General features: G+C 42.7%; 1 protein-coding gene across 4 annotated transcripts in view; it reads left to right on the top strand.

Annotated features, from left to right (window-relative positions):
- The first annotated feature begins 4228 nt into the window (after window positions 1-4228).
- The window catches only part of LOC126236887 (uncharacterized), a 316723-nt gene continuing 308887 nt past the window's right edge, over window positions 4229-12064 (top strand). For 2 of the 4 annotated variants that reach the window (XM_049946522.1, XM_049946520.1), the window contains exon 1: window positions 4260-4292. The gene's annotated coding sequence lies outside the window, so the exon portion shown is untranslated. Of the gene's footprint in view, window positions 4293-4455; window positions 4500-12064 lie in introns of those variants that run through there. The other 2 variants (XM_049946521.1, XM_049946523.1) reach the window with 2 other exon arrangements.

Raw genomic sequence — 12064 nt, 5'->3', positions numbered from 1 at the left:
CACCTTATAAACTAAGCTGATTTCAATAATCTTAATTACATTTTTGTGCCAAGGAATGTAATTCGTTCAGATCGTGTGAGTGGAAGCTGGAATCGAATCCGGACCTGTGCTATGCCTCAGGGGTTTCTCAAAACTGACTGAGTCCAGGTTCAAGGAGAGTTCTGGACGATTTTACTCACGCCAACACCGTCTCGTTAGCATGGAAATTAGAATGCAAATCTGGACCATCCATCATACACTCAAAGATAAGGTGAAATTTTGAGAAAGTTCAGTTGGACACATTGGCTGCACAGGTAGACACAATCGTCCGATGGATCCTCCAAAAGATACTAACTATGACAGATATGTCAAGGCTGTTACAACAATAGCTAAAAGGCATATACCCCATGGTTTCCAAAGGGAATGTGTGTCAGATTGCAATGATGATACAGAGATACTTTACCAAGAGTTTTAGAACACTGGAGACTCTGAAATACCTGACATGGTCGTCAAGCATCCAGATGTACAACATCACAAAAAATTGGAACAAACAGTCAGTAAATGGAACTTCAAAAAATCAAGTAGGAGTGCTTGGAGCCTCCTTAGGAAGCTGTGTAGACCACCTGTACAGCAACCTCAAGAAATATTGATGGACCAAGTTGTAATGCGAGTTGCAATGCTCTCTAAGGTTCCAAGTAATGAGCAATGTAACAAAGATATTAGAAACAACTGAAAGTATGCCTCCAAGCAACAACAGCTCATTCTGTGTGCTCTAGGGTATTTTCTGTCATGTAAATAAATCTCTAGGAAACAAGAACCCCGACTAAGTTCCTGGATTTGATCGAATCCGCCCCAGATTCCTCCAAAACTCAAGAAAACATACAAAACAAGGCTAAACAAATCTTTTCTCGCATCCTGGTAACAGGATATATCCCTGAGAGCTCAATAAATTGAAAGTCGTCTCAGTACTGAAGCTGAACATAACAAAGAACCAACCTGAAAGCTACCAGCCTATAGCCCTACTAAGTTCATGTTTCAAACTCATAGAAAGAATGATTCTAGAGCGAATAAGCCATTAATACTAGAACACATTTCCAATGAACTGTCTGAATTCAGATCCCCATCGCAATTGTGCGAGCCAGATACTCAGCTTAATGACATACATTGAGGCTAGGTTTCAGAAACAGTTGAAAACTACAGTGTTTGACTTTACTGTGGCATATGACATGGTTGCGACATGCCTTTTCAATTAATACAGGAAACAGTAAGAGTAAAATGAGACATGTAAATAATGATGGGCATGATGGGCTACCTTAAAGCTCAGTACTCACCACATTGTGTGTGTGTGTGTGTGTGTGTGTGTGTGTGTGTGTGTGTGTGTGTGGTATACTAAATATGACATCTACAGTATTTATACAAGATGACAGCCTTGTCCTTGCCACGTGTGGTGAGTCGATATAGGGAGGCACCAATATCGTATTGGAAGACCCTACAGTGCTGGGGAGATACTTTTCTGGCTCGACACTAATTCTAAACAAGAAATGTCGTGCTTACACCTCAATAATAAACAGGCACATCTAGAGTCCGAAGTATACTACAGTAACTACTTAATTTGCTATAAGCCTTTCCCAAAATATTTAGGAATAACAATGGACTGAACATTATCGTTTAAAAAAGATCTAGAAAACACACTAACAAAACTCAACACCAGAACAGTGAAATCCATAAACTGTGTGGTGACACTTGAGGTACAAACACAACCGCCCTCAGAACACCAGCAATTAGTCTGATGTAATTGATTGACAAATACTGTACTTCAGTCTAGTTAAACAGCGAGCATGTGAAGAAGATTGACACAAACTGAATGAGACCATGATAATATTAATGGGTGTCTTAAAGGCACTCACCTACCTTGGCTACCTGTTTTTTGTCATATTGCTCCTCCTCATATCCGCAAACAGGAAAAATGAGATAAGGAATAGAACAAAACTTTAGCCATTCCCCACCTTCCACTGCACAGTGAGAAGGCGGATGATGCTCTGCAGAGGCATAAGTCTAGATCTCCCCCACTACGATTAACAGAACATTTGAGGGACAATTTCAAAAGTTAATGATATGTGAAGAGAACACTGGAAGCCTTGAAACATACTCAGACTCCATTATAGACACCTTCACTACGGCCAGGAATGGAACTGGCTCGCCACACATGGAAAACAATCAACAGAATCATAGCTTCACGTGACATCTATCGTAATGTATTTTATAAATGGGAAACAACAGAATTACCGACTTGCAAGTGTGGGGCACCTTGTCAGACTGTTCACCACATTGTCAGCAAATGCACTCTTACAGCACATTCAAGAGAAGAATGTGATTTCTTCGAAGCATCAGACTAAAGAGTCTGATTGAATTAATAGTCCCAACTTCAACATTTCAGTTTATATGTACACTGTTTGTATGATTTGCTTTATCTTTGTGACTACACAGGAAAATCATATCAGTTTTTTCTACATGATATTTTATACATTATGCCAAATCTATGTAAGCCATACTAGTAATCTAAAGAATATACCACCCTCTTCTGCTGATCTGAATGGAGGACTGTTTTAACACAGGATACATTTGTACTGAGATGTAGGCTATTTTATGTTCTGCAGGGTGCACCTGCTAGCAACTGACTGTTTGAAATGTTTCATTTCTCAGCAATTTACCTTGCAAAACTGAACAAGAACATCTTTTATGAAGTTCTCTTTTTGCCACTAATAAACTTTATTATTACACTTTTTTTTATTCTGGTACTGTATTCTGGTTTTTGTATCCCATATCCTCACTTTCACCATTCGGTACAGGACTAAGCGAATTTACAACGTGTCAATTTTACTACTAGTGAGATCACTCCACCATCTAACTGTGATGTCGCCTCAGGGCTAACGTGCATGGGTGAGTCCTGTCATAGTGAAAAAAATGCTTCTATCGCTGTCACGTCACAAAGTGAACTGCACCCACAAAATGTGGCAATCGCTAAACATTTTTTCAAAATCCAAGCATAATTTATTCACGTGCATTTTGAAGAGATGGTCATTATTTGCTAACTAATGAGCTGTATCATAAAAAAGAATAGTGGGTACACCCCCTTTCGAGTGACAGGCTAATTTGTGGAAAGTTTTACACAACGTTTCATAAACTTCAACAACATCCAGAGAAACGTTTTCATTATTTTCAAATGAGTGTTGAAATTTTTGATGGCTTACTTCTCATTTTACCTGCATTAACACAGGAAAATACGGACATGAGATTGTCTGTCCAAGATGAACACAAGAGCTTGAAAACATTATTCTGCCAGTCCTTTAATTTTCATAGTTATGTCCGAATAATCCAACTTTTTGTCGACAAGCGCCGGTCTTTTTTCCATTTCTATAAGAAAATCATTCTCAGTATTATATTCGTGCACAGTCAAGTTGTGCGAACTGCGAATACGTTGATGCCACGTTTGAGTGCCCCTCACTGCGTTTACATATAACACATCTTCCAGAAGGCGAAAACAGAATTTCGGAAACAGTTGTTCGCTGTCGCGTTTACATGTGAAGGTCTGAAGCGGGTTTGCTAGCCCAGTTAAATGTGGTGCCTGGAAAACAGCTGTTACAGTTTGTGATTTAGTCAGCACAATCGCTATTTATCTTCAATTAGACAAGGTATAAAAAGCTTCAGTCTAATATTTCTATTCATCCTTCACTGCACAAAGTGCTACTCCGTCCATATTAGCCGAAAGTTTTTAAAACCTAGACGAAACCTGATAGCCCAGGCACCTTTCAAAACCGGTTGCGTTTACATGGGAGCGAAAATCGATTGCGGAATTGGAAAACCGGCAACCAGAAGCAGATTTCCAGAATCGATTTTGAAGTATTTACATGTCCATGCAGAAGCGGTATTGGGAAGTCGGTTAACGAAATCCGGTTTTGGGAGCCCCATGTAAACGGGGTGATTGTGTCCATAGCTGGAAAGTAAATGAGGAGAGGAGAATGGCTATCAAAACCTAGCGGCGTCGTGACAGTTTGTCACCGGATTGTTCGCGGATCTGTTATAAACAGACTGGACAAGAGTGACGAAAGAGTCACAGTGACAAAAATCAGTCGTAGGCGCTAGCCCATACCAAGACCACCTACAATAATGTAGATGGTCTTGCCCATACCAACTCCGTTGACATCTTGAATTGGCCTTATATCTGTGGTTTAGTTATCTTTGGCATAAAGTGCGCCATTTCCAAAACTTAAACCTGTTGTGTGTTGTTTATAGAACTTTCAGAGTTTGACACTGTAAGTCCATTTCGTTTGTATTTTTAATATCTGACAAAAGTGATTGATTTGTTAGGATAATTATGTTACCTTTCTTCGTCATAATGTTTTTGGCCGTTTGTGTCGGTCTTAAGCTCGTTTGCAAATGTGAACTTACGTTTAAGCCCTGTGTGAATTGTCATTCAAAACATAGAGGCCATAACATTTGTTGCTGCATCATTCCGAAGTGTAAGTGTAACTGAACAAGTCTTTGTTGTAAACCTCAAGCATTTTCCATACTTACGTTGGTAGGTCATATGATTAGTGCCCAGTTTTTGACATGGCATTTTTGCTAGTGCTGGTGTTGAATACTGTCGACACATTGGGATACATAGGGCCGTTGTATCGTTGTATTAAATTACTTCATAGGCTTTAACAATTTTCAAAACTGTGTGCAAGTAACATGGTCCTCAGTCCACACGTTTAATCAAAGGTACTACGAAACACGCATACGAAAAACATTCCAAGTTAAGTTTGTTAGGTTGCGACTTGGAGGGACATTCTCTCTCTGTTTGGATAACATAAAAATGGCCTCATACTGATATTTTGTTGGGAAATACATTAGGTGAATAATTGGAGGATATATCTTTGATCAAATGTCCAATTTCACTTTTTATTGGACCCGTGAAGAAAGCTTTTCAAGTCCGTCTTCATTTTGCTAACAACGTTCAAGCATGACACTAAAAGATTTGAATAAATATGGTGTGTTGAACACTTCAAAGATCTGGTCTTGGAAGTGTGGAATATTGGTTAAAACATCTAAGTTACACACTTGCAGTTATCTTCATTGAAACTCTCCTGTAAAATGATTGCTCAGTATTCAGTACAAAGATATGCTTGAAAGTCACATGAGCCAACAGTTGAGATTCTTTAGTTTATTTCTTCAGTTAATAATTAATGATTTTCTCTATATTATAAAAGAAGCGTTCATATTTGTCATTGTCTCTGGCAATGATATCACCACTCACTGCAGTGAGACCGACTACTGAATTTAAACATTCAAGCAATGAAGTAAAATGGAAATGCCGTGTGTCTAGGGCCTCCTGTTGGGTAGACCATTTCCCTGGTGCAAGTCTTTCGAGTTGACACCACTTTGACGACTTGTGTGTCGATGGGGATGAAGTGAGGATGATAAGGACAACACAACACCCAGTCCCTGAGTGGAGAAAATCTCCGACTCAGCTGGGAATTGAACATGGGCCGTTAGGCATGACATTCCGTCGCGCTGACCACTCAGCTACCAGGGGTGGACAGCAATGAAGTGAACCTGGGAGGATGGACCTCAGATTGTACCTTTGTGTTCAAGCATAATAGAATATGTACTAGACCTGTGAGTGTGAATATATGTTGTGCAGTTGAATGGAATAAGGAACCAAATGATAAGATGACCTGGTTACTCTGCTAAAATATGTTAACATACCTTGTCATATGGTTGTATCAGAGCTGCCAGTATCAACAAGCTGCATAGGCTAACTATGAAAGAAGATCATTGTATCCCAGGATATGATTACCTTACAGAACTACAGTCTAAGTGAGAAGCTAAGGCAGTTACTGAAATCCAAAGCTGAGTTGAGAGGAGCAATAATTGTTTAGGAAGAAGAAAGGCAGGAGAGAGGGGGGGGGGGGGGGGGGAAGAGCTAGCGAGTGAGCTCCCCCCCAGTGCCAAAACATTATACTCAATTTTAATGGATTATAAAATTGTCATTACAATAATAATCATGAAAAGTTTTGAAACCAGGCAGTGTCTGTCTGGAACATACGTCTCACCATCTAATCCTGTTTTCCCACCATCTTTCTTTGTATACTCTGGTTTAGTCCTCACCTTTTTCTTTTTTAATCACTCTCCTCCACACCTTCCAGCCATTGTGAGACTTTATTTATAAAATCTACCGTGGCATTTCAGCTATTTAAAAAAAAGACCTCTACTGATATGAAACCACTCATTGGTGAAACATAAATGACACTTGGACCAGAAACATCTTGATCTTTAGTGAAGAAAGAGGAATGTTAAAAGAAAGTGTTTCTTCTTTGCTGATTGTAAGAAACTACTAAAAGCTGTGCTACCACATGCTAGTTTTAGCACTCAATATGACCTTGTAATTCATAAGGCGAGCTCTTGAACAACAGTCATCCATCACCTTCCTCCAATGGGAGAAATAATATAAATAAGCACAGCAAGAAGGAATGTTGGGAGCGTGCATCTCCTTGGCAACATATGCCTCTACATAACAGTTGTGGGCCAAGTTTCATAGTTCATTTTTCCGCCGAAGGTCAAGAACTGTCCTGGGCTCCTCACTCAAGGTGGTGTCTCTATCAGTGAATTGATTCGTGTCAAACACCTTGCAACCCATTTTATGATTGCATACATATACTTTGCTTATTGGTATGTTTCAAATGCATAAAACTCGCTCTCCGCCCTCACTCCACCCCCAGTTGTGCTGAGTTGTATAATGAGCCTGACTTAACTGCTTCATGCTCTTGACTTGTCACATGATTGTCACAGGCCCTGATTAAATTCATAATCAGTTAATTCAACATCTGAATGTTAATCAAAGACTCCATCCACAGTATTTAGCTAGAAATATTTCCCTTCACACTGGCAAGATAGTGTCATTGTTTCTATCCTTAAATCAGGCAAAACGCAAAAATCTGTTGGCAGCTGCCGACCGATTAGCAACATCATGTTCTGCAAACTGTTTGGAAGGATGATACCCCAATGATTATGCCGGCTTCTTGAATCACAGGACCTTTGTGCTCCTACAGTGTGCTTTCTGAGACAGACAATCCACAACTGACCATCTGGTTAAAGACAGGAATCAGATAGGCATTTTTCCAAATGCGAACACCTCATTGCATTATTTTTTGATTTTCATAAGGCATAAAACACCACTTGGTGCCATCACATTTTACTTTCCATCCATGACTGGGTCTTTCAAGGCTCCCTAGCAATTTCTTTGTCAGTTTTTAGCCCATTGATTGTTTTGGATTCAAGTTGGTGCAGAACTAAGATCCTTGTGGGGTCCAATATAATGGCACCTTGCTTTGTTTCATGCTGGATCTAGGACTAGTGACCTGTTGGACCACTCGTCACATCTGCACTGTATGTCAACAACATTTGTGCTTGGTATAACTCCATCCATAGGTCCGCTGCTTGGATACTTTCCAATTACTTATATTATCTTCCACAAAACTGATAGTCATGTATTTCTGTTGTACCACTGTCCATCCTGACCCAGAACTTTACTTGGATATGCAGCACTTGAACATTGTTGCACAGACCCATTTTTTTTGGACTCTTTGATAAAAGGCTGTTATGGCTGCCCCATATTTGACACTAACAACTAGCTGCATGCGGAAGCTTACTGCTCTCTGCCCATGTCTTTTGAGGTGCAGATCGCACTACTTTCCTACACATTTACGAGGCCCTGATCTAGTCCCAATTGGACTATGGTTGCCAGGTCTATGGCTCAGTGGCATTGCAGCTTTGAATTTGTTAAACACCATCCATAGTAGTGGAGAAAGACTGGTTACTGGCATCTTCAGGACTGGTTTCACAGGAAGTCTCCTTGCAGAGGGAGGAAACGAGGATCGTCCCTTCAGTTCTGTGATACCAACTTTTGTTCACTTACACAGTCAACATCCAACAATTGCCTAATCATCCAGTTTTGCAGATTTTTTGCTTACAAGGGGCAATAGCCCACTGACACCCATCTGTTGGTGGTATTACAAGTTGCTCTGCACCTGAAGGCCATTTGCCTGGACCTTCACCTTAAAACATGTTCCCCATATATTCTCACCCTCTGTCCTCTTTGTCAGTATCTATACTGTGAATTAGAATCGATCCATTTCAGGGACTTAGAAGTTTGTCGTCCGCATCATCTTTCGGCGTTTCTTCCTCTCTGTTCCTCAGGAGTACCAGGATGATTTACATTTACACTGAAATCTCTAAAACGGTGGATAGGATGGCATGTGCTTTTATATCTCCCACTGGTGAGGAACATTTGTTTGCGGAAACTAAGTACTATTATTACGGCAGAGCTGGTAGCCATTGAATGAGTCGCACCTTTTATTGAACAGACCTTGCTTGAGATGTTTCAATTTTTAGTGACTCATTGACCAGTTTCCAGGCTACTGATCCATGTTATTCTTGCCACCCTGTGATTTCTGCCATTCACAACATTTTCTCTGATCCTAGTTGTATTTCCTGCTCAGTTGTCTTTCTTAGAGTTTAAAGTCGTGTGTATCCCAGGGATTGTATGGCTGACCATTTGGCTAGAGAGGCGATTAGCTGCCCTGCGTTCACTTTGATGATCTCACATGTAGATTTGCGGGTGAAAATAAGACTTCTCCTTACTTGGAGATGGACGACACCTAGTACTGTCCCCTCTAATAAACTTTACACTATGAAGGAGACTGCAGCTGCATGGAGCTCCTACCTTGCATTACTCCCAGAAGTAATCCACAGTCCTAAATGGCCTCCACATTGGTCATACCAATTAACCCATAGTTTTATTTTATGTGATGAGCACATCCACATGGCAGAGTCTTACAGACAGAAGCTTGTGTCTTGATGGAATATCGTTTGGGCTCCCTAAAGCTAAATTCGTATTGGATTCTTTGCAGTATTGGCAGACAACCCATGGACAGTAGGTGTGGTTTTCTGTTTTCTCCATGAAAGTGGTTTTTATTCCCAGTTGTAACATTTTAAATTAGTTTTGGTGCGGGGGCAGGGTGGAATGTGTTGGGCATCTCCTGCTGCATGTTGGGTTTGGGAGACCCTGGATCCAACCCTTTACCAGCTTCCTTGGATATCCCTTTTACTTTGTTTTAATTGTATTTAGATGCTGTTAGCCACCTGCTGTAATGAACTGGGAGTGGGACAGATGTGGAAGGGGCAGCACCCGTTACATGCAGAGCTCTTGGGACATTCACTTGGGGCCACTTAGCTTCTGACCTGATTATTTCTCAGTTGTCTTATTTTATTATTGTCAGTCCAACTGATATCCATTACATTTTCAGACTTCTTGCTTTTACTTTTATGAATTTCCCTGTTAGGAGCATTCTTTACTCTGTAACTGTCTTCGCCCTTAATCAGATTGGTGGGGGTTTTGGACGTGGCTCATGTTCCTTTCAGCACATATAAACCCTGGGAGATCCTTTGTCTGCTCTGACCTATATGCTGACCCAATCCATATAATTTACTTCTTTAAATTAATTCTCACCTCTGGCACCAATATTGCTGTCATACCTTGATTTTTACCACTCCTACATATTTTCATAATTCGATCAAGTTTCTGCCTGACATCACTAACTTCAGATGAATTCTCTCTTGACCAAGGGATGGGTGACCTCACAGTTTAATCCTACCCACCCACCCACCCAGCCAACCCACCTCTGGTTTTGAAGGTATGCATGCTGGTATCATTCCTACTCAACGTGTGGTGCAAGCAAAGGCCAAAAGTGACTCATCTTCTCACACACTAGCCACTGGTCATGGGTACAATGACGGCTATTATCTGTTGTAACTGTAAGAGTTATTTTTACCTCCTCTTCGAGCACTTCCTATCATTTCATACAACAATATGTACACTCCTGGAAATGGAAAAAAGAACACATTGACACCGGTGTGTCAGACCCACCATACTTGCTCCGGACACTGCGAGAGGGCTGTACAAGCAATGATCACACGCACGGCACAGCGGACACACCAGGAACTGCGGTGTTGGACGTCGAATGGCGCTAGCTGCGCAGCATTTGTGCACCGCCGCCGTCAGTGTCAGCCAGTTTGCCGTGGCATACGGAGCTCCATCGCAGTCTTTAACACTGGTAGCATGCCGCGACAGCGTGGACGGGAACCGTATGTGCAGTTGACGGACTTTGAGCGAGGGCGTATAGTGGGCATGCGGGAGGCCGGGTGGACGTACCGCCGAATTGTTCAACACGTGGAGCGTGAGGTCTCCACAGTACATCGATGTTGTCGCCAGTGGTCGGCGGAAGGTGCACGTGCCCGTCGACCTGGGACCGGACCGCAGCGACGCACGGATGCACGCCAAGACCGTAGGATCCTACGCAGTGCCGTAGGGGACCGCACCGCCACTTCCCAGCAAATTAGGGACACTGTTGCTCCTGGGGTATCGGCGAGGACCATTCGCAACCGTCTCCATGAAGCTGGGCTACGGTCCCGCACACCGTTAGGCCGTCTTCCGCTCACGCCCCAACATCGTGCAGCCCGCCTCCAGTGGTGTCGCGACAGGCGTGAATGGAGGGACGAATGGAGACGTGTCGTCTTCAGCGATGAGAGTCGCTTCTGCCTTGGTGCCAATGATGGTCGTATGCGTGTTTGGCGCCGTGCAGGTGAGCGCCACAATCAGGACTGCATACGACCGAGGCACACAGGGCCAACACCCGGCATCATGGTGTGGGGAGCGATCTCCTACACTGGCCGTACACCACTGGTGATCGTCGAGGGGACACTGAATAGTGCACGGTACATCCAAACCGTCATCGAACCCATCGTTCTACCATTCCTAGACCGGCAAGGGAACTTGCTGTTCCAACAGGACAATGCACGTCCGCATGTATCCCGTGCCACCCAACGTGCTCTAGAAGGTGTAAGTCAACTACCCTGGCCAGCAAGATCTCCGGATCTGTCCCCCATTGAGCATGTTTGTGACTGGATGAAGCGTCGTCTCACGCGGTCTGCACGTCCAGCACGAACGCTGGTCCAACTGAGGCGCCAGGTGGAAATGGCATGGCAAGCCGTTCCACAGGACTACATCCATCATCTCTACGATCGTCTCCATGGGAGAATAGCAGCCTGCATTGCTGCGAAAGGTGGATATACACTGTACTAGTGCCGACATTGTGCATGCTCTGTTGCCTGTGTCTATGTGCCTGTGGTTCTGTCAGTGTGATCATGTGATGTATCTGACCCCAGGAATGTGTCAATAAAGTTTCCCCTTCCTGGGACAATGAATTCACGGTGTTCTTATTTCAATTTCCAGGAGTGTATTACCTTACAGGACACTTACTTCCCTGAAATATATACCCCCATCCCAAGTAATTATTGTGCCTATTGCAGAAATAGAGTAGGTTAAAAACGAGTATAATCAGGCTGGGTCTGCACATTGGTACCTGCAGATATTTTACTGATGAAGTACCACTCAATACAGCATTTGAGGCTGTGGCGTGTTTCAGTGCCCACAGTCCCTTGTGGGGCAGAGCTACAACATGTAACTGAGACTGTCAAATAGTACAAATGATTGCAGATCTTGGTCTGTGTTTATTGAACAGTGGCACTGAAACAGGAAAGAACTCACCATTAATCTTGTGATCTCCAGCTCTAACCTCTTCTCCTCAATGCAATGCCATGGATGATACATGACAGTCTCTGTGAGTGCAGTCATTTCAGAATTGTCATTCCCTCCCAAACAGTTGCCTAACCAAGTGCCCACCATGATGGGCTGTCATATTTTCCATCCACACCCAGAACCCCGCTTCAGTAACCAGTTTCTCAATTCGGTGAAGTCTGATCACTTTCTGCGACTGGTCTTCAATGCCTGGTTGACATGGCTTCTGCATCCTTGCCAACTTAAGTGATGTACTGTTCACATCTTAATACTCTTTGTTGCTTCAGTAACTCAGACTGGGGCCACTTTACAAAGCTCTGATCCCATCCACATTGCTTGTGCTGAACTCGATACACCATTGTGGGGTCCGTCTTCAGACAGGAACCTTTCGGACCAGCCCTATGA

Source organism: Schistocerca nitens, chromosome 2 (genome assembly GCF_023898315.1).
Source record: "Schistocerca nitens isolate TAMUIC-IGC-003100 chromosome 2, iqSchNite1.1, whole genome shotgun sequence".
NCBI lineage: Eukaryota > Metazoa > Arthropoda > Insecta > Orthoptera > Acrididae > Schistocerca > Schistocerca nitens.
This window is presented reverse-complemented; position numbering and strand designations above follow the sequence as displayed.